This window comes from Marmota flaviventris, chromosome 14 (assembly GCF_047511675.1).
Source record: "Marmota flaviventris isolate mMarFla1 chromosome 14, mMarFla1.hap1, whole genome shotgun sequence".
Classification (NCBI taxonomy): Eukaryota; Metazoa; Chordata; class Mammalia; order Rodentia; family Sciuridae; genus Marmota; species Marmota flaviventris.
The window spans coordinates 84,517,506-84,545,162 of record NC_092511.1 but is presented as its reverse complement, the minus strand read 5'-3'; the positions used below and the strand labels follow the sequence as shown (position 1 = coordinate 84,545,162).

General features: G+C 42.7%; 1 protein-coding gene across 5 annotated transcripts in view; it reads left to right on the top strand.

The window, feature by feature from the left end:
• Acoxl (acyl-CoA oxidase like) overlaps positions 1-27,657 on the top strand; it is a 326,857-nt gene that overhangs the window by 237,913 nt on the left and 61,287 nt on the right. The gene's annotated exons all lie outside the window — the stretch shown is intronic.

The window sequence follows — 27,657 nt, the reverse complement described above, 5'->3', positions numbered from 1 at the left end:
AGATGAAACATGTAAAAAACTATTTTAAAAAGCTATAAGTCTTACGCTCATGTTAATTCTTTTAGTTACTGCCATTGATGTAACCATTTTTATGGTCATTGCAATTAAGTATCGTTGAGCTGGATTTTCTAGGGCTAGGGGTGTGGGAAGACTGCAGACATTGTTAAGCAAGGCTCCTGCCTGAGCTAGGTCACATCTAGTTTTAGCCCAAGGCAAAATGAAATAGTTACTAAGATAAAACCTGCAAAGTTAGAGAAAGAATGTGCACTTCTATATTCTAGTGTATATTTCTGGCCCAGTTTTTTGCTCAGCTAGCTATAGACTGGCATCTGTCCACCTGTATTATTTTGGAGCATCATGAAATAAAATGATTCTGTTTAGCATTTGAACATCTGGCCCAAACAGAGTCTGGACAATAGTCTTTGGGTGCTATCCAAGGAACGGTGATTTCATTGGAATTCCACATTCCCCTAAAAATAACCCTGTGATTTAGTTCAGAATCTTTAAATAAAAGAGGCAAAAAAAATATGAATGGGCTTCAGAAATATGCTTTTCTCCTCAGCTCTTCAGTAATCCTCTGGAATTTTCTTCAAAAGCACATTTCACTTTAGAGAAGTTGGGTCAGCCTTCAAAGAACATTCTAGAACCTAACTTATTCTGGAGGAACTACCTGGTCCCCACCAAAGAATATGAGCTTGCACTCCTCTGAGAATGCATTTCCCCCTTGGAGTCAGAGTGTCACTCAAAATGGGGCCAAGGATTGCCCTTGGGGTTGCTGGTGGCTATGGAGCAAGCTCTCCCTTGATTCCCTGGAAGCATGCATCTCCAGTTTTCCAAAATTGTCTGCAAACCCCCTCTCATCAAGGCTGCTGCATCACTTTCCCTTTGGTGGGGGAGGGGGAACAATGACCCATGGCTCATAACATTGAGAACACCCTGGTAGGGACTTCTGTCATTCTACAGAGAAAATTTGTCTAGAAAAAGGTGATCAGTAATCAATACGTTTAGCCAATGACTTTATTTTCAAATATGCGTGACGGAAGTCAGAAGAGGATGAGGCAGCGGATGGCTGAAAACAGCCAGTCAACCAGGGGCGGAGTCGTGTCTGTTTCATCTCCTGGAACCTTCTCCCACCCGTCTGTCTACTCACTCATGTGTGAGAGTCCCCTGGGAAGGGTCTCTTACAGCCACCTGAAGCAGGATACCCTCAGCACCCTGCCAGACTGAATCACAAGGCAAGGGAAGGGGAAGGGGCTTGTCAACGAGCACCACGAATTTTCCTGGAAATCCAGGGGAGTGTGCTGGCTTGCTCCCCACTACCCAGGGGCTTGTTCCTTATTCAGGGCTCTAGATGTGAATGGGGATTTGGTGGAGACTGGCAATAAGATGATCAGAAATGGAACATTCTGCCTTCTATTTAGAAAAATTCCTGTCATCTACAGTTGTTATTGTTGTGGCCAGTGTACGACCTGACTACTCTTTGAGTGTGCATGACTTTAAAGCTCTTGATTTAGATCTTTAAAACATAATTAAAACCACAGTGCTTTTGAAACGGCGGTCTTTGTAGCAACAGTATCTTCACTTAGCTCATTTGGCTGGGCTTGGGAGTTCATCTAAGTTCTCATTTGTGGAAAATCCAAGATGTCTGTGTTGATAGCTGGAGGCACATTCATGGTGCTTGTGGAGGAAAAAGGCCATTGGAACATTCTTCAATCAGTCCTTAAGAGCCTTGGTCAGGGGGTAGCTGGTAGATGCAGAGGGAGCTGGAACATATTGTTGTGGGTGAACCCAGAGAAAGTTCAGAGTTGATTTGCTCGTATTCCATGGAGAATTTAAGGGTAGGAGTGGGGGACAGAGTGGTAGTAGCCAGTTATTAGAAAGTTACATTTCCAATAATCTGCATTTGTTCAATTTCTAAAAACCAATACAACAACCTGAATGGCGGGTATTTAAAAAAAAAAAAAAATCTCATGGCTCAGAAATGTCAAGAACTTTGTTCCAGATTCTGATCATCAAAGACAGGAGAAAGGATTAGAACCCAAATCCCTGAGCTCACAGTTTGCATTGAGCTTGATGCATCTTCTCACTCTCCGGGCAGAGCGTGCAGGGAAGCTGGCCTGAGAGAGGGGACCTTTTTGTGTCTTCAGAACACATCAGCTGCCTGTGCAGAGGCCGCTTTGTGCAGAACTGAGGCTTCCTCTCTGCTGACTGGTGCTTGAAAGTCCTGGATGTGGAACATGTTCCTTTTACTCAGTGAGCCATCAGATTCAAATCCTGTCTCTCCTGAGAGAGGGAAAGGGTGATGTCCTGGTTAGTTACATGGTGGCCCAAGAAGGAGTAGGTGATGGTCTTCGCCCAGGAGAGGACAAGAGGGAGATCCAAGGCAGGCTGAGGCCCCTGTTGTTTCCCACTTCCAACTCTCTCCATCTGTCTCTCACAGAGAAAGCCCTAAATCCTCTTTCTAGAGAAGTTTTGAGAAGGGAATGGAAGAGAAAGGAGGAAATGGAGGTAAAGGTAAGGGACAGGGAAAGAAGTCATAGTCTGATCAAGACACCGAGGGAGTCATGGGGCTAGAAGGGACCCCTGGGTCCATCGAGTCAGACCTGCCTTCAGCCTGAGGACGGCTTCCTCCCGGATCACAGTCACCCAGGGCAAAGTTGGGACAGGGCTCTGACTAGGCAGATGGCAAATATCTATTTTTCTTCAAACTTCCACCCATTATTTTTAGCAGCCGTCAGTGGATCTTTCTGGGTCAACCCCCCTCGTGTTCGCCCACCAAGGATTTTCTGTTTTCCTCCTTCCTACCACATTTATTAACTGGAACCAAGAGGTGTTCTTTCTCCCCCAATTATTTATGTATTCCACTATTATTTGCATCAATATGTATCCATAGATATTCATCTTGCACTTTGTGTTCTAATTTAATAGTATGGAGGTGCCCCTGCCTTTTTTGATCATCTTCTCACTTTGGGGCTCTTTATGCAGCATTCCTGCCAGCCCTGTAATCCATCGTGTCTCCAGGGAGCCCTGGGTCCTTCTCTTGGAGAATGGTATTTAAAAACCAATGTATGGTCACAGCACTGTCACTGCTGGGGACTGTCCAAAGCTGGGAAGTCAACCTGTGTGTCTGTGAAGTCACATACATTAGAATCATGAGCTGTGCTCATGGCTCTGTGTCCAGGGCAAAGGGCTCATCACCTACCTCCTGTCCTCTCTGTGACCGCTTTCTCTGGGAAAGTGGAAACCTGGCTTTTACTGTCTATTCCCCGCTTTCTTATCTGCTCATCCTGGCATGCACATGAAGTAGTTTCAGAATCGCCAGCTCATGCCCCTGTGAGAGACACGTTTGCTAGCTGGAATACGGGATTTTCCACTGTGACTCTATCCTTCCAAGCAGCATTGCCAAAGTATCTTTCATTATTTTTTTCTTCCCCCTGTCAGCATGATTATGCTATTCATTTGGGTTTTTTAATATTTATTTTTTAGTTGTAGTTGGACACAATATATTTATTTTATTTATTTATTTTTATGTGGTATTGAGGATCAAACTCAGGGCCTCGCATGTGGTAGGCAAGCGTTCTACCACTGAGCCACAGCCCTAGCCCTATGCTATTTATTTGTAACACATTCCTATTGGTGTATTCCACTTTGAGTTCCCCTACATCCACCTGAGTTTTCTTGGCTATGTGAAACATCGCTAAGTTTGCTATACAGAGAGTACTACTCTTCAGGGACCTAGAGGTCCTTTCTCACCCTAGCCACTCCATTTCCATCTCTTTCCTTTTTTCCTCAGCTAAGTGGCAAGTTTCTTTAGTTTCTGGTTTATCCCTTCTGGATTTCTTGCCCATAAATGAGCAGACACATATATGTCTCCTCACATTTCCTTCTTTCTCCTGTGGAGGATAGAACACTGTGTTACTCTCTATTTTTTTTTCACTTAACAGTATGTCCTGCAAATCACTCCAATAAGTTCATAGTGATCAACCTTATTTATTTTTAAAAACTGCAGAGCAATGTAGTGTGTGGATATAACTTGGCTTGCTCACTGTCTATCCTATGTATTCAATTATGTGTTCAGTCCCCCCCCTCAATTTTGTAACTATAAATAATGTTACAATGAAAAACTTTATGTATATAAATTTTGGCATTGTTGAAATTGTAAGTTTTAGGCAGGTTTCTAGAGATGTAATTGCTGGGTCTAAAGATAAGTGCATTTGTAGTTTGGATAGACATTGCCAAATTCCCCCTCAGAGAAATATGAGGCTCCCTCCCTCTGAATGCTGCTTGGAAGTCCTGTAATGGGGAACCTTTTCCCCTTTCTCAGTGAGAGATAAAGATTGAAACCCTGAAACTCCACAAAAGGGAAAGGGTGGCATTGGCAATGTCTGTTTTGTCAGTCTCCTCCGCAGCATCCATTTTTGTGCCTTTTGAGTTCTGGGTTTGGCAGGTGAGAAGTGCTGTCTCCACATTGCTCTAAACAGAGTGACTACAGGCGGTTTTCCAGCTGTGAGGGGGGTCACTGTAACATATAGTTCACATATTGCTGGTTCTCGTCATTTTCCCTTTTCTCCACAGGGTTTTGGTATTTTGTCCATCAAGTTTTTAGAGTACTTTCTACAGGAAGGATCATTTTGTCATAATGCAAAAGTTTTCCGTCAATTTGAAGTTTGTCTTTTGACTTTATTTATGGTGCTTTTAGCCATGCAGAAATGCTTTTTATAGTCTTTGGATTTTTAGCTCACAGTTAGAAACCCTTTCCCATCCTTAGGAAAGATGAATTCCCCTCATGGGAGCTTCAATATTAATGACCTGGAGAGTCAGCAGATCGAGTTTGGAATTGTCAAAGCGACTGAAAATTGAGGAGGAACATCCCAAAACAGGAAGAAGTCACAAAGGGAACCTTCAGACTATGGGTATGCACACACACCATTTAGATCCTTGACCAATCCTTGAAATACCCGTGGAAGGGCAGGGACGATGACAAGGAGCTCAGGGAGTTTTAAGCTTGAAAAGCTTAAAGAAATTCAGTCCCCCATGCAGAAGTCAAGTTTGTAATTGGAATCCTGACAAATTAGAGAAGTATGGTACACTCCGCGGGATTTCCATGGGAATGCCAGAAGGGTCACAGCTTAGAAGTAAAATGATGTCCCAGGAAAAGGGATTTGCCTAAGGACTAACGCTAAAACTAAAAGAAACCAAAGCAAACCAAAGTAGATTCTTCCTGACAAGGCAGAAAACCAAGCCTCCACAAGTTGAAGTTTACCTGCTAGCAGTTTAACTGCATGCTAGAATAAACCAACACTCTTTAGGGGAAGATATCAGGGTTCCAAGTCAGTCTTACCACAGCATCCACTTGACAATGAAATAAAAGACATGTAAAGAAATGGGAACATGTGCTTCATAGTCAAGGGAAAAATCAGTCAATAGTAAAAGACCCAAAGGCTGAAACAAATGACCCAGATGTTGGATGTAGCAGACAAGGATCTTTTTAAAAATATGAGTAAATATATTAAAAAATGGTCAGGAACAGATGGATGCAATGAAGGAAGAGAGGGTGTTTCAGAAAACTTTGGAAATTAAAAATATTAAATGGGAAATCTAGAGCTTAAAAATCCTCTAAATACAAAATTAATTGGATGATATTAACAGCAGACTGCACACATCTGTGAACCTGAAGATATCTCAACAGAAATCATTTGAACTAATGTCCAAAGAGGAAAAAAAATGGATAAAATAAACAGAACATTGATGGCCTGAGAGACAGGTTTGCACACCCTGGTATACATGCAATCAGAGTCTTAGAAGGAGAGAGAGGCAGAATTAGAGAGAATTTTTAAAATTTTTAAATTTTATCAAAATAGCAGTACACAAACTCAGAAAGCTTAGCAACATTGTAGCAGGAAAGGATTAAAAATGAATACAGACATGGAACACCTTATAGTACAACTGCTAAAAACCAAAGACCAAGTTCAGTCTCAAAAGTAACTGGAGAAAAATGCCACTAGGTACAGACAGCAATGATAAGCACAATGACAGTCAACTTCCCATTAGAAATTGCAGAGCCAGAGGACAGTAGGGAGATATCTTTATAGTGCTGCTGAAAGAAAAAAAAAATCTATCTGGAGTTCTCAACCCAAACATATGCAAGACCTGAGCTCCAAGAAATGCTAAGGAAAAAACTATATAAACTATATAAACAAATGGATCTAAATGAAAATTCAGATCTAAACTAAAGACCACTTAAATTGCTAAGTGTGCAGGATTTCTTAGAATTTAATTGGTTGTTTAAAGCAAGAATAATTATTTAGGGTTTATGACATATTTAAAAGTGAAATATATGGCAACAGTGTCATGAAGTATGGGCTGTTGTATAAATGGAATCGTTCTATTCTAAGGTCCCTGCATTACACATGAAGTATGGTGTTGATTCAGCCAGTGTGGCTCAAGAAAGTACCCAGACTTGGGTGGCCAGGGAAGGCATCAGAGGCAGCAGTAACACCTCTGAGCTGGCTCTGCAGTCTTCCTTCATTCTCATCCTAATTGATTCTCCTTATTCTGTGACTTCCAGAGCTTCGTTAACGTCAACCACTAAGCTCAGCATATTCTTCATTGTCTTTTTTTTTACTCATCTGAATTCTAATATGTTTTTTGAAAGCTCAATTTTAGGAAAAAGTTGTATGGACATATGTTCCCGCGTGTGTCTTAGAAACAGACATAGCAAAATAAGGTAACTTCAATTGCGAGGGAGGAATTATCTCTGTCTGTACTCCGTGACACCGGAACCACCCTGAATCACTATACAAACTATAATTTGACACTTTCACCTTTATTGGAGCTTTTACATATTGGATTTCCTTAAGCTCATGATACCATAGTCATCTTCTTCCTCGCCCTTAAATTCCCTGTTAACCAAAGCTCTAGTCTTCACTCCTAAAAGCTTTAAACTAGCTTTACTTAGATGCCCATTGATCCTCTTCAACCAGAAAATGATCATGCTGGGCCATTCGGCTTTCTTCACCATGTATCAGCCCTTCTTTTCTCCTCTTTCCCTCTCCATAGCGCCTTCATGGTACGGGACACAGGCTGCTCACCTGGTCTCTGGGGGCTTCCTTGACACTCACATCCCTTCTTTAGTGCACACTTCACACTTTCCCAGGCCAACCTTCTGTAAATACTCACTGTAAAATCTTGCTCTTCTGCTCACAGAAACCCATTGGCGCTATCTCCCACTTAATTAAGATGAAACCCTTTGCCAAGTGTCCAGAGATTCTCTACTGTGAGGGTACAGGTCTCATACCTAAGAACCCTCCAGAAGCAGATTCTGATAGATCTCTGCTGATTTCACTTCATGCTTTTGTTTATTTTTGTTTTAGAATTAAAAATGCTCAAAGAATTAAAAAAAAATCAGTCTGTGTTGCATTTCTACTCACCTAAATCATTTCCATTCTCTGAGGCTGTTTTTTCTTGACTTGAAATAGCTTCCAATCTCCAGGTACTGTGAAATATACCCCTTACCTCAAGGCTGTGCATCAGTGGCTTATCCATCACTTCCTTCTCTGAATGCATTTATCACTGACAATTTATGTAGCACAATTAAATATTTAAATATTAAAAAAGAAGAAAGTATCCTGGCACAAAAATAAAAACTTTTGTCAATGCAAAAGAAAACATGGATGAAGGAACAGAAATTGAAGGAGACAGACTACAAGTAGCCATGTGGTAGACTTACACCCAACAAAATCAATAATTATATTAAATGCAAATGGCATAAGTATACTAATTAAAAGACAGATGTTGTCATAGGATGTTAAAAATAAGGTCAAATGTTTTAAATGTAAAGACAAGAACAGGAAAAGATATAGCATGCAACTACTGAGCTCAAGAACATCAAAGAGCTCATACTGATATAAGTTAAATCAAAATTTAAGACTAAAGTATAGCCAGGGAGAAAGAGAGTCACTTCATGACTATTAAAGAGCCACTTGAGAAGACAGAATAATCCTAAATAGCTATATACCATAACAGAGATTGAAAAGACATGAAGCAGAAATTGACAGAAACATGGGAAAAATGGATGAATCCAGTAACCAATGAAATAAGTAGGTAAGACTTCAGCATGACTTTAGAAGATGTGAACAACACTATTCTTCAGTGCAGCCTTCTTGACATTTATAGGGTTTTGTTGAAAAGTACATGCAGAGCCATCATGTTGGTTATAAATGTCTTAATAACTTTGTAAGAATTAAAATAGTACAGAGTGGTTTTCTATTGACAATGGAATTGAATTAGAGATCAATAACAAAATGATATCTGGAAAATCTCCCAAACATTTTGCAATTAAGCAATACATCTTAAAATATACTGTGAATCAAAAAAGGAATAACAAATGGAATTAGGAAATATTTCAAACTGAGTGACAATGAAAATACAACATGACAAATTTTGTGAAGTGAAGGAGTCCTTAGAGGAAAATGTAGGGCTTAAAATGCTTATTGTAGAAAATGAGAAGTTTGTGAATAAATAATATAAGTTCTCACCTTAAAAAGTTAGAAAAAGAAGAGCGAACTAAGTACAATAAAGGTTAAAAATAAACATTAGAAAGAAACTAATGAATTAGAAAACAAATTAGAGAAAATCGATGGACTTGAAAGTTTGTTCTTTGAAATGATTGAAAAATTGATCCTTAGCTGTACTGGTCAAGAAAAATAGAGATGGTAGAAATGAACAGCATTAAGGATGGAAGAGGGGCCATCATGACATGCTAACACACACTACAAACATTGCAATATGCTAAGAGAATAACCCACCTTAAATAAATTTAAAAACTTAGAATAAATTTCTGGAAAAACACAATTCTCAAAAGCCAATAAAAATAAAATATCTAAAATGTCTATTAAATGAGTTTAACTTGTCAAGAAACATTCCTTCAAAGAAAGTTCCATTGTTGAATCCCATCAGTCATTTAAAGACAAAATATATATGCCATGTTTTCTTAATCCATTCATTTGTTGATGGACACCTAGGCTGGTTCCCTAGTCTGGCTAGTTTGAATTGTGCTGCAATAAACCAGGTATGCATGTATTGCTGTAGATAAAGATGACTTTAATTCTTCAAGATAAATACTGAGAAATGATATAGCTGGGTTCTGTGACTAGTCTTTTGAGGAGTCTCTATATTGATTTCCACTGTGGTTATATTAATTTACAGTCCCACAACAGTGGAAAAGTGTTTCTTTTATCCATATCCTCTCTAGTATTTATCATAATATTTATATTCTTGATGGCTGCCATTGACTAGTGTGAGATGAAATCTCAGCATGGTTTTGATTTGCATTTTCCTAATTACTAAAGATGTTGAACATTCTTTCATATATTTGTTGTCCATTTGTATTGCTTCTTTTGAGAAGTGTCTATGTAATTGATTTGCCCATTTATTAATAGGGTTTTTTTTTTTGGTACTTTGGCATAAAGTTTTTTGAATTCTTGATATATTATAGATATTAATCCTCTGTCAGAAGAGTAGCTAGCAAAGATTTTACATTCCTAATTGTTTTTTGTTTGTTTGTTTGTTTTTGCTTTTTAGTTTGATGCCATCCCATTTATTAACTCTTGGCATTATTTCCTGAGCTTTAGTGGTCTATTGAGAAAGTCATTGCCCGTGCCTCTCTACTGGAGTTTTGAGCCTACATGTTCTTTTAGGAGTTACAGGATCTACTCTAATTCCTAGGTCTTTGAACCATTTGGGGTTGATTTTTGTGCAAGGTGAGAAATAAGGGTCTAGTTTCATTCTTCTACATATGAAGTTTTTCCAGCACCATTTGTTAAAAAGGGTCTTTTATCCAATATGTGTTTTTGGCACCTTTGTCAAGGATCAGATGACAAAAGATGGGTGGGTTTGACTCTGTGTCTTCTATTCTGTACCAGTGGTCCATGTGTCTGTTTTTATGTGATTCTTGTTACTATAGCTCTCTCAAGCCGATTTGATAATTCATATGGAGAAGCAATGGCCTAAAGTAGCCAACATAACTTGGACAAAAAGCTGAAGTCATGTGAAGAGCTAGTGCTGCCGGATTTCAAGGCTTAGGCTAATGCTGTAGTCTCCAGGCAGGATGGCGTGGGCATAGGATAAACAGAACACAGGAACCCCACAGAGTCCAGAAATCAAACCACACATACTTGTTCACTCAATTTTTGACAAACGTAAAAGAAATATGATGATGAAAAGCTCAGATTTTTAGTAGTTCGACAATCAACTAGACATTTGAATGGAAAAGAAATGAACCTCAGCCCATTTCCCCCATGGGACACAAAAGTTAGAGATTGATCATAGACCTAAATGAAGAAGAAAAAACTAAAATTGTCTGAAGACATGTAGGAGAATGTCTTTGGAAGTTGGAGTAAACTAAAATTTCATAGGAAGACACAAAAGACAGCAATCATCAAATTAAATATTGATAAACTGGATTTTTTCCAAGAGGGAAAAAAAATTCATTTTCTAAAAGACACCAACAAGAACACAGAGAGGCAAACCATAAGCTTGTAGAAAGTATTTGTAATATGTGTATCTGGCAAAATGCTTTTATCTAGAATGTATAAAGAACTCCCACGATGTAATAATGAGAAGTCACAGTGTAAGCAAAATTGCACAAAGACTTGAAAAGACACCTCACAAAAGAAGATAAAAGAATAGCTAATGAGCACATGAAACTTTGCTTAATCTTATCAGTCATAGGGAAATAGAAGTGAAAACCACAGTGAAGTGCTTCAACACCCACTGGCCTGGTGATGACGCAAAGCAATCCAAACTCTTGTGATTTCTAGTGACAGTCTAAAGTGGTCAGAGCTACTCTAGAGAGAGCAGTTTGGAGCTTTCCTGTGGGATTAAATGAATACCTTTCCTATGATCCAACGCCTTCCCTAGATATTTGGCCAAGAGACATCAAAGTGTGTTTTCACATAAAGACTGTACAGGAATGTGGGTTGGTTTTGTTGATGATAACCCCAAACTGGAAACTGGAAATTAAGTGTTCATCAGTTAAAGACTAGATTAAACAAATGTGGTTTATTTCACAAAATGGAAGGCTGCTCAGTAACAAAAAGGAGTTCTAAACTTCTGCTTCATGGAACAAGGTATGTGAATTGTATTGACATGACATTCTTCAGTGAAAGAAGTCAGACACCAAAGAGCTCATGCTGGGCCACTCCATTGATGTGACATTCAAGAAGGGACACAACTAATTAAGGTGATATAATGGTAGGATCAGAGAGGGAGGATGGTGCTGCCCAGGGATCTCAGAAAGGTCTGGGGTGCTCTGTATCTTGATCAGCTTGGTCCTGTGGGTGCACCTGTGAGAAGCCATCAGCTGTAACTAAGACGCCTGCATGCTCCACATCTGACTGTAGTGTGTCATCCCTCGATGAAGGACATCAAGGTCTGACTAAACAGAGCCTCACAGCAGTTAGGTTGTCTACATTCCAGATTCTTCATCTTTTCACTTGAGAAGTTAGAAACCTGAAGTCCAACAGGAGGCCTCAGCTGTTGGGTTTTGAAACCGACTGGATGAAGAAATAAGTTGGCCAGTGTCAGCAATGAGCATTCCCCAGGGGTCCACTGTGTGCCAGGCTCTGTGCTAGACATTTTGCAAAGTCACACTGAAAACTAGCATGGTGCCAGGCCATGGTGGTGGCCCAGGCCAGTGGCCAGGGTCACAGAAGTCAGGGAGAGAGATCTGTGGAGAACTTGGTCCAACCTGAAGGCTGGCAGGAGTCCAGACGTCCTGTTGACTTCCTGACAGGGAGGCTAGACCTCAGGAACCAGGACTCTGGGGGGCAGTGAGGAGGAGCCAGTCATGGACGGTGGGGCAAGTCACCCAGAAAGGATGTAGGGACAGGCAGAGCTTAGTTTTGGAGACAGGCAGGTCTGTGGGGACACGTGCCAAACTCTAGGCTTATGATTGAAGAGCTTACTTATGAAATGAAATGGCATTTTTCAGCTTAAGGTCCGCCAACTCCTGGTGTGCTGAACTTGGAGTGACTGCATCAAGGTTCTCAAGGTTCTCCATGGGGAGTGGACTCGCTAGAGCTGCTGGAGGTGGCACACAAGCCTGAGCCTGCTCTTCCATCTCAGCCTGCCTGCTCGGAGCCAGTGGCAGACCCTGTGGCCAGTGAAGATCATGGGCGTTGGCTGAGTTCCTGATGTCATCAGGAGCAGCCTGGAGCCCAGCGCCTTACCACAGAGCCAGCAGCCTTCTTACGGGACTAGGAAAAGGGAACCAATAAAGTGGTCAGACCACAGGCCCTCGTGGTTTCCGTGCCAGCTGGTGGTGGCAGCCAGCCCTCCCACCTCCCGCAGCATAGAAGGGTGGGAAAACTTGCCCCACAGGCCAGGTTGGAGCAGTGGCCTCTGTGGGGACCAAGCATTCTGGATGAAGCACACCGGTGACACACGGCATGAGGACTTGACATCGTGCAGAGAAGTAGGTGAGATCGTCCTGCCCAGGCTCCACACCTCCTGGCCTGGCCCACTCTGAGGGCAGCACAAACTCAAGCCTGACCCACCATCTTGGCTAGACCTTGCAAAGCCACACTGAGGTGCTGGTGGTGGGTGCCCAGGCCAGCCAGCGGCATGGAATCCTGAGACCATGAAGACAGTCGCCCACAGAGGGGCCACACTCTGGACCTGTGACAGGCCACTCCCCACCTAGAATTCCCACTCCCATTCCTGCCACCCTCCCTCCTGCGCCTGCTCACCAGCACCTTGGGCAGCTGGGGTAGGCTGGTTGTGAGGTCTCTGTTTAAGCCCAGGTGTTAGGTTCACCTCTTATTCACGAGCATCTCAAACCCATCGCCCTTCTTTTATTTTTTTTAAATATATATTTAGTTATAGGTGGACACATACCTTTATTTTATTTTTATGTGGCGCTAAGGATCAAACCCAGTGCCCCAGGCATGCAAGGTGAGCACTCTACCACCGAGCCACAACCCCAGCTCCATCAAACCCATCTCCCTTCTATGTGCACACAAGCTCACAAGTTGCCTCCAAGTCCCGAAGTACGTGCTGGCTTTAAAATTCCTAAAGGCTGAGCCACAAATATAAGCAATTTAGTGACACTGGACGAGATCAAAATGCTTAGGGGAAGCTCAGGTGTATAGCTAAAGAAGACAATGCCATTCACATTTTTATTTTTTAATAACTGGGTCCTTTTTGGAAACCGCTGCTCCCAGTGACTCCTGTGTGCCAGGCCCTCTGAGAGACACGGGCTGCAAAGGCAACTAGCACCTGATCCCCGTCCCTGCCAGGGGTGGGCGGCAAAAGCCCTGTGCTGGGAGAGGGTACAGAGCCCAGGGAGGGCTGCCCAGTCTGTGGGAGCACAGGCAGGGGAACAGGCTGCTGTGAGAACAGAGTGATAAACGGCACAGCGTGTCATTTCCTCTCGTCCCTGTACACCCAGCCATTTGGCATCGAGGTCACAGGCTGGAGGGGTTGGTGAGAAGGGATGACTGGTGGCTGGAGGATCCACGGTAGCGAGGCTGTGCGCCTGTCCTGGGGGCTGAAGACTTCTCACCTTCCCTTCTGGGGACAAGGCAGTGGCATGATCACACAGGTGGCATAGGAAGATCCTTCTGTGATCAGTGCTGAGAGTGACTTACTCAAAAGCCACAGTCACCAGCAGCCTGAAAGTGAGGACACTGCCCTGCCGTGGTGGCAGCAGAGGCTGGAGAGATGGGTGGTAGAACTTGGGGCCACTGGGGCTGAAGATGGAGTCAAAGGTGCACCCTGAGAAGATAGGACGCCGTTGGTGGAGATAAGTCTCAGCGTCCTCGGGAGTCCCCAATGCAGTGCGTTTACTGCTGTCCATGCCAGTCCCATCACAGACTCAGCCCAGATCCCTCTGGGTGGGTTTTGGCAAGCTGTCCCCATTGCCTTTCACTCAAGATCCCCAAAATGCCTCCCCCAGCTGCCTCTGGGCCCTGTACCAGCTGAGCTTCTGCAAAGATTCAAGGAACAAAGTTCCTGAGACCTAATTTCCTTCCCATATTAAATGCACATTTCTCTGCCTTCTGTCAGCTGTAAGCGGTGGCTGAGGGCAGTCAGGTTCCATAACACCGTCTCTGCTGAATGCCAAGAGCATATTACTGAAACAAGATCTTTGTAGCTGACCAGAATCCAAATGCACTTTGGTGCCTGTAAAATCTATTTAAGGCCTCCTGATTTTCTTTCTTCTATTCCTCCACCAGAAGAGTAAAGGAGGGAATTTTAATAGGGAAGCTGCTAAAAAAGGGAGATGGTATCATACATTTATTTACATATCTGCTGTTGGAAATTATCTAGATCACTTTCAGGAGTGCAGAGTTCAAACGCACACTAAATGACCAAAGAGAATGCACAGCCCAGCAGTCATCTTCTATTCCTGAAGGCTGAGTAATGAGAAGCAGGGTCTTCATTGGACATGAAAGGGGGAAAGGAGGAAAATTAGGAGGTAGTATATTCAATTATAGCAGCCCTTTGCCAAGGCCATATTGATTTTGTGTCCTGACAATTGCAGTTAGTCTCGGTGGGGAAGCTCTTAGGAACCAGGTCAGACTCGGGGTATGCAGGTTTCCACTGCTGGAACTCTTGTGGGGGACATAAGTGGTTACACCTCCCCTGGGGAAGCTCTCCGTCTTTAACAGTGCTGGGCCCAACCAGAGTTTGTGGGCAGTGTGGGTGCAGAGGAGGCTGCAGAGACCCCACAGACCCCGTGCCTACTGCAGTACTGGCCCTCTCCACCCAGTGCATTCTCTTTCCCTCTCTCTCCCTCTCTCTCCCTCTCCCTCTCTCTCTCTCTCCCCCCTTTCTTCCTCCCTCCATCCCTTCTTCTCTCCCTTCCTCCCTCTTCCTCCTCCTTCTCCCTTCCTCCCTCTCAGTCCAGTTTCTTTTTGGCTCCCACCCAGGGCCCTCACCTTGACTCTCATGGAAGTTTCTTTCATGTGGTCATCATGGTGGTGACCGTCCTGCCCTGGTCAGAGCATTCCTCACATTACAGCATGGTAAGGGCTTGCATGGGTGGACAGAGAGCACCAGAATCACACTGGGTAGGGAGAGCTGCAGGGAGGCTTCTTGGAGGAGGTGACATGTTTCCAAGCCCAAGGAGGTAGTTGGGTGGAGGCAGAGGGCATTCTGATGGAGAGAAAGGCATGTTAAACTATCTGAAGCAAGAGAGGGTGGCAGGTGTCCTGAACCGGGTGCACATCAGGATAGGAGGAGCGATGTGTGCACATGGGGTGTGTTTGGTACTGGGGCCTGAACCCAGGGGAGCCCAAGCACTGAGCTACTCCCCCAGCCCATTTTTATTTTTCATTTTGAGACAAGGTCTTGCTAAGTTGCCTGAGCTGGTGGCCTTAAACTTGTGATCCTCCTGCCTCAGTCTCCTGAGTAGCTGGGATTACAGGCATGCCCCTCCACACCAGCGAGTGTGTCTTTGAGTGCATGTTTGCTGAGAACCTACCCTGCATCAAGCCCTGTGAGCAAGAAGGTGTCTCTGCTGCCGTGGCCTAGTGTGTCAGGTTGAAGAGACACTAGTATGAACAGCAGAACACGCTGTAGTGCCCTGGGAAGAGGGGCCAGCGCGGTTTTCCAGGCAGGTCACACTCTGGACTGAGATCTGTGTCTGTTCTATAGACAGTTGCTAGATTTGCTGGATTCTTCTGGGGCCCTTCTGTGAAATTGGAAAGTCTTCCTTGCAGGTGACCAGCCCCTCAGGGCACTGCTCGCATGCAGGTGTGCCCAGTATGGCCCAGGTGCCAGGTCCCTCTGCACTATCAGGTGCCAGGTCCCTCTGCACTATCAGGTGCCAGGTCCCTCTGCACTATCACGACGCTCAGACCTTTGGCACTGTGTTTCTCTAGGACAACGTGTTTGAATCACTCCAGCCCCACAGCTCGGGAGGCTCCTCCCCAGACCAGGGTCGTCCCACCTGTTCTGCCTGCTGAGCTGCCACCTGCACCTTCTAGGAACAGGAAGGCTGTGGTGCAGTGGAGGCTGGGAACGGGAAGGCTGTGGTGCAGTGGAGGCTGGGAAAGAGGAGGCTGTGGTGCAGTGAGGCTGGGAACAGGGAGGCTGTGGTGCAGTGGAGGCTGGGAACGGGGAGGCTGTGGTGCAGTGAGGCTGGTGCAGAGCTGGCACAGGCCAGGGCTGGGCGGGGAGAGCATGACGCAGGGCAGAGCACACTGGGCTTAAACTCTGACCAGGCCCAGCATGTCCCCGGGCCTCAGAGACTGGTCAAGCACCGTCGCTGCCCCTCCCTCTAGCCACCAAAGCCTGCCTGGGGTATTTCTAGGTACTTCAGTGGTCATGTGTATAACATTAGAGGGAATTTATCAGAGTGGCTCAGCCATCAGGGCCAGATCGTCCCACAATGCCCACCAGCGGGCTGGACAGCTGGGGAGGCCAGGAGCTGCCCAGTCTAAGAAGCTGGGAACCTCATAACAAGAGGGACCGACCATGCAGCCCCAGTCCAAGGCTGAAGGCCCATCGAGAGGCTGAAGAATCTGGAATCCGATGTTGATGGGTGATGGCAGCAGCAAAGATTCATCTGCTCAAGAAGAGTGGATCTTGAGCATGCGCAAACACTTCCCCTTCTTCCAATTTTTGTTCCACCCAGGCCTTGCCTATTGGATGGTGCCAACCTCATTCAAAGCAGGTCTGCCTCTCTGTTCACTGGCCCACATGCCAATCATCTGTGGAAACGCCCTCACAGACACACCTAGGCATCTCAATCCGGTCAAGTTGACAACCAAGTTTAAGCCTAGCAGTCTGTCTGGGGTATTTGCAGGACACCTCCTTCTCCTTCCCATAGGAAACAAGCTAGAGTGCAGAGGTGGGTGCCTTCTCCCGAGTCTTCTTTACTTCCTGTGTGGCAGGATGTTGAGGAAGATTTTTTATCTGCTGTCTTGGAATTGCACTCTGATTCCAAGCTTAGGCAAAGGTGCCAAGCACCCCACAGTCCCAGTTCAAACAGTGTCCAGGGAGTCACTGCCCGAGGCCCCAACGCTCTTGATGTCAGGAAGCTGCTAGTTGAGGACCCCCTTGCACCTGCCTGTCAGCAGAGCAAGAGGGCATCGGCTTTTGGAGAGGGGAGAGGTCAGGCACAGAAGCCACTGGCTGAGAGGGAGGCCTCCTCTTGCTACAGCTGAGCAGAGGAAACCAAGTTTAACTGGGGGGAGAGGGGACTAGAAGGAAAAAGGAGAAATAATTTGAGGTCAAAGATATGAGAGAAGAAAAAAAAAAAAAAAAACAGTTGAATTAACCCATGAAAAAGAAAGTAGAATATGGAGGTGGGGGGATAAATACAGAAATTAAAATCCAAAAGGAGAGGAAAAACCCAAGAAAAAGCAGATAAATAATACATAAAGGCAGAAAAACACAGCAAAATTTAAAATGTAAGAAAAAAAACTGTGGTTAAGTAAGCCCAGAAAAAAAGACAGAAATAATGGCTCTGAGGTGTAAGAGAAAGAAATGTAGAATAAAAAAAAATACAAAGATACAGAAAGAAAAATACAAGAAGGCAGAAATATACACAAAGACCACACACTCTCACCCACACACATACACTCACTCACACACTCACATACTCACAGTCACATACACACACACACACACACACACACTCACACTCACACTCACACACACACTCACACAAGGAAGACTGAAAGTCAAACAGGAAGAGAGACAGGAAGGTGGCGATGGGGCCAACAGGGGAGGAACAGTCCCTCCCGCCTGGTGACCATCACATCTGCAAGGATGCCCCTGAGGCCAGCAAGGCCATAGGAGGGGGCTGCGGGGACTCTGGAGGGAGACTGCCAGTGTCATCACGGAGAGATGTGGGTCGGACCCAGAGAGACCCCCAGGGCCTTCCTTGCCAGGGCTGGTGGGAGGCGCAGAGGAACCCTAGAGGTGTGAGCAGGGCGCTGAGGCCAGTTGCACCTACTACAGAAGAGAAGAACAGGGAGGAGAAGGAGAAAGACAAAGCCCTTGTGGCTTGGGACGTCTGGCTCGCCACGTTTCCTGTTACTGTATGAAGTGGTGGTCAGGCGGCCACTCCAGGGCTTCCTCTCCCCTGATGAGCAGGCTTACAAGTCCAGTCCATGGGCCATTGGGGACAGGTGTGGCTGTCCTGAGGGCAAAGAGCAGAAAGGGGGGTCACTGTTTGACCTGGTTTTACTTACCCATAAAAAAGTTTTGAAATGGCTGCACAGAGGACTGCACCCGGTATTTGGTGGGCACCACGTAAGATCCGCCGCGCCTGCCGTGTGCTGTGGAGTCCAGTCTCCACACTGGGTGAGGCGCTTCTGTTCTCTGCATGAGTACCTTTGCTGGTCAAAACCGAATTCTTCTTTCCTTCTGATTCCACCTCTATCCACAGGGAAGAGGAGAAGGTAGAGGAGATTCAAGAATAAGCCCAGTAGTTCAGGTGACACATAAATGGATTTAGGACTGGGTAGAAAGGGAGGGATTTTTTAAAGACAATAGCCTAACTGATCTAGAAGGCGGAAATACAGAGGGGTGACAACATTGAAAAGGCTGGATGCATTTGGCTGAAGATCTTGTGCTCAGGCTTTTACATGACCATCCTAAAAAAAAAAAAAATGTCCAAGTGGGTCTCTCCGTAGCCCCTGGAGGCAGTATTGGACTAGAGGCCAGGCGGGCATGAGGGGTGGGCTGGGATGCCTGTGGGAACACGTGGGAGGAGGAAAAAAACAGAAAGAATCAATGGGACTCAGCAAGTGAGATGGTGAGCAGAGTGCCAGGCCTCAGGGTGGACCTGGCTGGGGAGCAGGAGGGAATTGCCATCAGGGACTCTGAGCCCATCAGCATGGCTGGCAAACATGACGGACACAGAGCACAAGGTCTGGGCGACTGCAGCTGGCGCTGTTAGGGAAGCCAGGGCACCTGTGCCCTCGCAGACTGAGGAGGGAAAGTACAGGGTTGAGATGGCAGAAGGGGGCGCAGCTGCATCAAGAGAACTTGGCCAAGGAGGACCCATGCGCCTGCTCACCCAAGCCACTGCCCTTAGGCCAGGCGCTCTGCTGGTGTTGCCCTCCTTCTGGGTCAGCAGGGGACTGTGGTGCCCTTTTAATAGCAGAGGAAGGGAGTGTCCTGGCCGTGATGCTTAATTGCAGTGGCTTAAGACAAGGCAGAAGTGGGCAGCCCTGGGCCTGCGGCAGCTCTTCCTGTCCCTCCCCTCCGCCCCCATGGTGTGAGTTTAAAAGATCTGTCCCCAGAAACAAATGTTCAAGTCCTAACCCTCCAGGACCTGAGAATGTGAGTTTATTTGGAAAAAAAAAAAAAAAAAAAAGGTGTGTGTGTGGTGGGGGGGGGGGTCTTTGCAGATGTGATCAAGTTAAGATGAAATCCTGCAGGGTGAGTCCTGCTCCAATATGCTGGTGTCCTCTTGAGAAGAGGAGAGCCAGGCTGACACGGGGAGGAGGCCTTGTGACAAGGGAGGCAGAGACCAGGGTGTGCAGACACAAGCCAGGAGCTTGCCAGCCACCGCCAGGAGCCAGCAAGGCACCCAGGAGCCTCTGATTCGCTGATCTAGGGCTTCTGGCCTCCAAAACGGTGAAAGAACCCACTTCTGCTGTTTCAAGCCAAGGTGATCTGGAGATGGAGAAGAGGGACCCTAGGGAGCCAGTTCACCTCCTCCGGTAGCCTTTGATTCTCACAGCACTGGGTAGCTGCATTCCAAGCAAGTAGGTGGGGAAAGGACAGAGAAAAAGGATGTGCCAGTTGGCTCAGGTGGCCTCGTTTTATCAGTGGAACAATAGCTTTCACAGTTGCCTGCTCTCGGGTGCCACAGAGATGACAGTCCAACCCCAGTGGCAGACAGGGAGGTGAGCGTGGTTTAAGAATTCAGCTTCCACACACACACACACACACACACACACACACTCATGATGTGTATGTATAGACAAAACACAGTATTTACATATCTTAAAATTTACCAATTTCAAGTGCACAATCAGTGAGTTTGGGTAAATGCATATGATTGCAGAACCCAACCCCAATAAAACATTTCCATCTTCTCCAAATTCCTTCCTGCTGCTCTGCGGTTAGTTCCTTCTCCAGACCTGAATCCTGAAAAGCACCGATGGCTCTTTGGCTGTAGATTAGCCTTTGGGATAATTTGATGAAGATGGGATAATATAGAATGGAAGTCTCTTGTGTCTGGCCTCTGTCACTCAACAGAGGGCTTCTGAGGGTTCTTACGGGTTGTGGTCGTGTATCAGTAGTTTGTGGACTAGTATTCCTTTGTGTGGTTGTAAATAATTGGTTTGCTCACTAACCCATTGCTGGGTTGATTTCTGCTTTGGCTGTTATGAATAAAGCTTCTGTGAACATTTTCCCCTAAGTCTTTAAGTGGACATGATATCTTTACATAAACAGCTTTATTATGTATCCTTTGGGATTCTCTACTTAGATAATCTTGTCTTCGTAAATACCTAGGAGAGGAGTGGCTGGGCTCTGTGGTAGGAACATGTTTACATTTAGACAGCTGGGCTTGGTGGCGCATATCTGTAATCCCAGGGACTTGGGAGGCTGGGGCAGGAGGCTCGCAAGTTCAAATCCGGCCTCAGCAATTTAGCAAGCCCATAAGCAACTCAGCAAGACCCTATCTCAAAATTAAAAAAAAAAAAAAAAAAAAACACTGGGAATGTAGCTTAGAGGTTAAGTACCTCTGTACCAAGAAAATAAATAAATAAACAAATTTAAAAGAAGCTGCTGAGCTGTTTCCAGTGTGGCTGCAGCAGTTTGCATTTCCCCCCGCAATGATTTTTCCAACCGTTTCACATCCTCGCCAATACTTGGTCTTGCCCGGTCTTGCTGGTCTTACTCATTGTCACCATCATAGTGGGTGTGAAGCGGTATCTCATTGTGGTCTCCATTTACATTTCTCAAATCCTTTTCATGTGTTTATTTTCCATTTCGTTTATCTTCCTTGGTGAAGTGTCTGCTCACATTTCTTGCTCCTTCGCTTAACTAGGATTTTGTTTTCTTAATATTGAGGTTTTGTGAATTGTGGATACAAGACCTTCACTATACCTGTGATCTGCAAAGAGTTTCTCCTAATCCATTTCTTGCCTTTTCATTTTCCTTAATAGTGTATTTAAAGAGGAGGTTTTTAATTTTGATAACATTTTAACTTTTTATGTCTCATCTCAAAATTTTGGCCTAACCCCAGGTCACTAAGATTTTCCCTGATGTTTTCTTCTAAAAGTTTTGTAGATTTAGCTCTGACCTTCGGGTCTGTGATCCCTTTTGCATTCATTGTTGTATGTGGTCTGAAGTGAGAGTTGAGGTTCATTTGGTTGCTTTTGCATGTGGCTTATCAGCTGTTCAGTGCCATTTGTTGAAAAGGCTATTTCCCCCATCAATTATCTTGGTACCTTTGTAGAAAATCAGTTGACCACATATATGTGCCTCTGTTTCTGGACTCTTGACTTTGTTCTACTCATCTATATTTCTATCCTTATCCAATACTGTACTTTCATGTTTACTGTAGCTCTATAAAAGTCTTGAAGTCAGGAAATGGGAATCCTCCAATTTTTTAAAAAAAAATTATTAGTTCCTTTTAGTTATAGGTGACAGTCAAATATATTTTGTCATATCATACATACATGGAATATACACAATGAGGAGTTACACTGGTTGCGTATTCTTCTATGAACATAGCAAAGTTATATCCAATTCATTCTACTATCCTTTCAATTCCCTTCCTTCCTCTCCCTCTGTCCAATCTAATGAACCTCCACTCCATCCCCCACCCCTACTTCTTCCTCTTGAGGGTTACCATCTGCAGAACATTTGGCCTTTGGTTTTTTGGGATTGGCTTATTTCACTTAGCATTTTACTTAGTCACCAGTTCCCTCCATTTACTGGCAAATGCCATAATTTCATTCTTCTTTATGGCTGAGCAATATTCCATTGTGTGTAAGTACCACAATTTTTTTTATCCATTTATCTGTTTGAAGGGCACCTTAGTTGGTTCCATAGCTTAGCTATTATGAATTGAACTAATATAAACATTGAAGTGGCTATGTCACTGTAGTATGCTGATTTTAAGTCCTTTGGGTATATAGCGAGGAGTGGAATAACTGGGTCAAATAGTGGTTTCATTCCAAGTTTTCTGAGGAATCTCAATATTGCTTTCCAGAGTGGTTGCACTAATTTGCAGTCTCACTAGCAATGTATGAGTGTACCTTTCCCCCTATATCCTCGCCAACATTTATTGTTGCTCGTATTCTTGATAATTGCCATTCTGAATGGAGTGAGATAAAATCTCAGTATAGTTTTAATTTGTATTTCTCTAATTCTAGTGATGTTGAACATTTTTTTCATGTATTTGTTCATCAATCATATTTCTTCTTCTGTGAAGTGTCTGTTCAGTTCCTTTGCCCATTTATTAATTGGGTTATTTGTTTTCTTGGTGTTAAGTTTTTTGAGTTCTTTATATATCCTGGAGATTAATGCTCAATCTGAGGTGCAGGTGCCAAAGATTTTCTCCCATTCTGTAGTCTCTCCCTTCACATTCTTGATTGTTTTCTTTGCTGTGAAGAAACTTTTTAATTTGATACCATTCCATTTATTGATCATAGATTTTGCTTCTCGCACTTTAGGCATCTTGTTGAGGAATTTGGTTCCTAAGTGAACATGTTGGAGATTTGGACCTACTTTTTGTTTAAGTAGGCACAGGGTCTCTGGTGTAATGCCCAGTCCTTCATCCGCTTTGAGTTCAGTTTTGGGCAGGGCAGGAGATAGGGGTCTAATTTCATTTTTCTACATATGGATTTCCAGTTTTCTCAGCACCATTTGTTGAAGAGCCTATCTTTTCTTTCTCCAATATGTTAATGGCACCTTTATCTAATATGAGATAACTGTATTCATGTGGGTTTGTCTCTGTGTCTTCTATTCTCTATCATTGGTCTTCATGTCTTTTTTGGTGCCAATACCATGCTGTTTTTGTTACTATAGCTTTGTAGTATAATTTAAAGTCTGGTATTGTGATGCCTCCTACTTCACACTTCTTGCTAGGGATTGCTTTGAGTATTCTGGGCCTCTTATTTTTCTAAAAAAAATTAACTACTTTTTCTATTTCTATGGAGAACATCATTGGAATTTTAATAGGAATTGCATTAAATCTGTGTAGCACTTTTGGTAGTATGGCCATTTTGACAATATTAATTCTGCCTATCCTAGAACATGGGAGAACTTTCCATCTTCTAAGGTCTTCTTTCAATTTCTTTCTTTAGTGTTCTATAGTTTTCATTGTAGAGATCTTTCACCTTTTTTTTGTTAGATCTATTTCCAAATATTTTATTTTCTTTGAGGCTACTATGAGTGGGATAGTTTTCCTAATTTCTCTTATAGTTGATTCATCACTGATGTATAGGAACACAATTGATTTATGGGTTCTAATTTTATATCCTGCTACTTTAATGGATTTATTAATGAATTCTAGAATTTTTCTGGTAGAGGTTTTTTTTTTTTTTTTTTTTTTTTGGGGGGGGGGCGTCTTCTAAATATAGAATCACGTCATCAGCAAATAGGGATAGTTTGAGTTCTTCTTTTCCTAGTCTTATCCCTTTAATTTCTTTCATTTGTCTAATTGCTCTGGCTAGAATTTCAAGGACTATGTCGAATAGAAGTGGTGAAAGAGGGCAGTCCTTGTCTTGTTCCAGTGTTTTAGAGGGAATGCTTTCAATTTTTCTCCATTTAGAATGATGTTGGCCTTGGGTTTAGCATATACAGCTTTTGCAATGTTGAGGTATGTTCCTAGTATCCCTAGTTTTTGTAGTGTTTTGAACATGAATGGATGTTGTGTTTTGTCAAATGCTTTTTTTTCTGCATCTATTTAGATAATCATAGTATTCTTGTCTTTAAGTCTATTCATGTGATGAATTACATTTGTTGATTTCCATATGTTGAACCAACCTTTTATCCTTGGGATGAACCCCACTTGATCATGGGGCACTATCTTTTTAATGTTTTTTGTTTGCGATTTGCCAGTATTTTTTGTTTTAAGAATTTTTGCATCTGTGTTCATGAGGGATGTTGGTCTCAGATTTTCTTTCCTTGATGTGTCTTTAGTTTGGTTTTGATATCAGGATGATATGAGCTTCATGAATAGTTTGGAGGGGTTCCCTCCTTTTCTATTTCATGGGATAATTTGAGGAGGATTGATTAGTTCTTCTTTGAAGTTCTGGTAGAACTTGGCTGACAATCAGTCTGGTCCTGGATTTTCTTTGTTGGTAGGTTTTTGATGGTGTCTCAAATTTCTTTATTTGAAGTTGATCTGTTTAAATCGTGTATATATTCCTGATTCAATTTGGGTAGATAGATCATATGTCTCTAGAAATTTGTCGATGTCTTCAAGATTTTCTATCTTATTGGAGTCTAAATATTCAAAATAGTTTCTGATTATCTTCTGTATTTCAGTAGTGTCCATTGGGATATTTTCTTTTTCATTGCAAATTTTAGTAGTTTGAGTTTACTCTTTGTTAGCTTGCTAATCAAGTGTTATTTATTTTTTCAACTTTTTGTTTTGTTGATTTTTTGGATTGTTTGTTTTAATTTTCTTGATTTCAGCTCTGATTTTAATTATTTCTTGTCTTCTGCTGCTTTTGATATTGATTTGTTCTTCTTTTTCTTTTTGAGGGCTTTGAGATGTAATGTTAAGTTATTTATTTGTTGACTTTCTCCTCTCTCAAGAAATGAGACCAATGCAATGAATTTTCCTCTTAGTACTGCCTTCATAATGTCCCAGAGATTTTGATGTGTTGTGTTGTTATTCTCGTTTACTTCTAAGCAAGTTTTTTAAAAAAATTCATACCTGATTTCTTCTGTTATCCATTGGTTATTCAATGGCATATTATTTAGTCTTCAGTTGTTAGAGTAGCTTCTATTTTTTATTTTATCATTTATTTCTCATTTTTTTCCATTATGATATGATAGAATGCAAGGTATTATCTCTGTGTTTTTGTATTTGCTAAGAGTTGCTTTGTGGCCTGAGATATGGTCTATTTTAGAGAAGAATCTGTGTGCTGCTGAGAAGAAAGTGTATTCAGTCATTGATGCATCGATGAAATATTCCACATATGTCTGTTAAGTCTAAATTATTAATTATATTTTTAGTTCTATAGCTTCTTTGTTTTTGTTTGGAGGATCTTTCCAGTTGTGAGAGTGGAGTGTTAAAGTCACCCAGTATTATTATGGTAGAACTTGGTCTATTTGATTCTTAAAATTGAGAGGGTTTGGTAGTATATGTAGAAGCTCCATTGTTTGGGCATAAATATTTACAATTGTTATGTCTTGTTGATGTATAATTCTCTTAAGCAGTATTAAATGTCCTTCTTTGTACCTTCTGATTAACTATGTCTTTATGTCCACTTTATCTGACATGAGGATAGAAACTACTGCCTCCAATTTTTTTCCACAAAATTATTTTGACTATTCTACATGTCTGTACAGTTTCTCTACAAATTTCTACATAATTTTAAAATCAGCTTACAATTGGCTTTTTTTCTACAAAAAAAAATCCACTAGGATTTTGAATAGCATTTGCATTGAATCAATATGTGATTAATGTGAAAAGAGGTGACTTGTAGCAATATCATGTTTTCTGATCTATGAAAACAGAATCTCTTTTAAAATTTCCCTCCACAATAGTTTTCAGTTCTCAGGTATAGATTTTACACATATTTTTAAAAATACATTCCTAAATGTTTTCTATTTTTATATTATTGTAACAGCATTTTTATTTTATGTTTCCAATTGTTCACTGCTGAAATATAAACATGCAATTGATTTTTTAATGTCCATCTTACACCTTGTGACTTTGCTTAATTTACTTAGTGCTAATAGCTTTTTATACATTCCTTAGGATTTTCTAAACAATTGTGTATCTTTGAATGAAGATATTTTAATTTTTTTCTTATCTTATTACTTTGGCTAGCACCATGTTGAGAAAAGTGGTAATGATGGACACTCAGTGGACTTCATCCTATTATTTCCTGCCAACAAATTATATTTCAAGGTGAAGAAGCTTCTCTGTCAGTGGCTTTTTTGGGCATTTGTCCTAGTAAATCTGCCTTTCTTCCAATGTGCTCTAAGACCCCATTGTCTTCCTTTCCTTAAGGGAAAGCACTTAGCCTTTTACAATTGAGTATTATGTTGACTATGGGTTCTTTGTTTTTGTAGATCCTCTATGGGGAAGTAATTTTAACTGGCTATATTGCTGCCCAAATCTGTTTGAGTTTTTATAGAAAAGGAGGAAATGGATATGAGCATCTACCACACAGAACATGTTTCTTTACATTCTTTTCATCTACAGCAATATGTCTCAGCTGTGTGTTGACTTATTGGGAAATAAGCATATCTTTTCATTAGACACTTTAAGGGTGGGCTGTTGTTTATATTAATTATTAAAGGCATATCATTACTTATTAATGGTACTGTGTGTGATGATGTGTTTTGCAAATAATGTGTTTGGGAGGGGCAGATTTTGCAGGGAACTACCTATCCTCAGTTCCACTGGGAAGCTGGGTTGCCTATGGTTAGGAATATGGGCTAGGAATACTGGGTGCCAAGACACAGCTCAGCTCTGCAGCCTTGTACAAAATTATTCAACCTCTCTGCCAGTTTTCTACCTGCAAAATGAAGATATCAATAAAACCCACCACCAGGGGTTCTGAAGACTAAATGAACAGATGCAATTAATGCTTAAAACAGTTGCCAGTTGCCTGCTGCATTTAAATGAGGAGTGAATTTGCATACACCTAATTTGCACCCACGTTTTTGGTAGCGGGCTCACTGCCTGAAGTAAAGAGCAACTATATCACTTTAAAAGTCCTCTCTCCTGAAAACTTACCTCAAGCTTTTTAAGGTGGTACACTTGATTCCTATTGTTTCAAGACATTGTTTGCACAATTAGCACATTTTAAAATCTAGTGCATTGCAAAGGAAATTAAAGGGTTATAGTTATAGGCAGTGACATACTTGAGGTGAACATTGTCACTTTGCTTGGAGGTTGAGCCAGAGTATACTTTCTGATCTGTTCACTTTCACCTCTTGAGAGTGGGCTGGAATGAAGCCTCATGTGGCTCCTGCATCAGCCCACCTGAGTGTGTGTGGACCACTATGAAGTCCCACTTGGCTTCATCTTATTATTTCCTGCCAACAAATTATATTTCAAGGGGACAGAAGCTTCTCTGTCTGTTGCTTTGCTGCGTGTCTGGCCATGCAAAGCTGCCTTTCTGTCAACATGCTCCAAGACCTAGGTGTGCCCCTACCTGCCCAGGGTGAGTTTGTAGGTAAGTAGGGGGCTGCTTGCCAGCAGGAATGAGGATATACTGAGCCTGCCCCAGCATCAGTACCAGAATGATGACGTATGAGAAAAGCTCTTGAACTGGCTGGCAAGCCTTTCAGGATCTTCCCCTTTCCTTGACCTTGCCTTTGCCTTTTTCTGGGGACATTTTGAAGCCTTCCATGCCAGCAGGTATGCAAAGAGCCCTCTATGAGGTTTCCCTATCTGAAGTCTCTTGTCCAGCCAGCTGTCTGTCCTGGTTTTCTCTTGATCAGGGCAGTGAAACACTTATTCCACACATTGAGTTGTTATTAGGA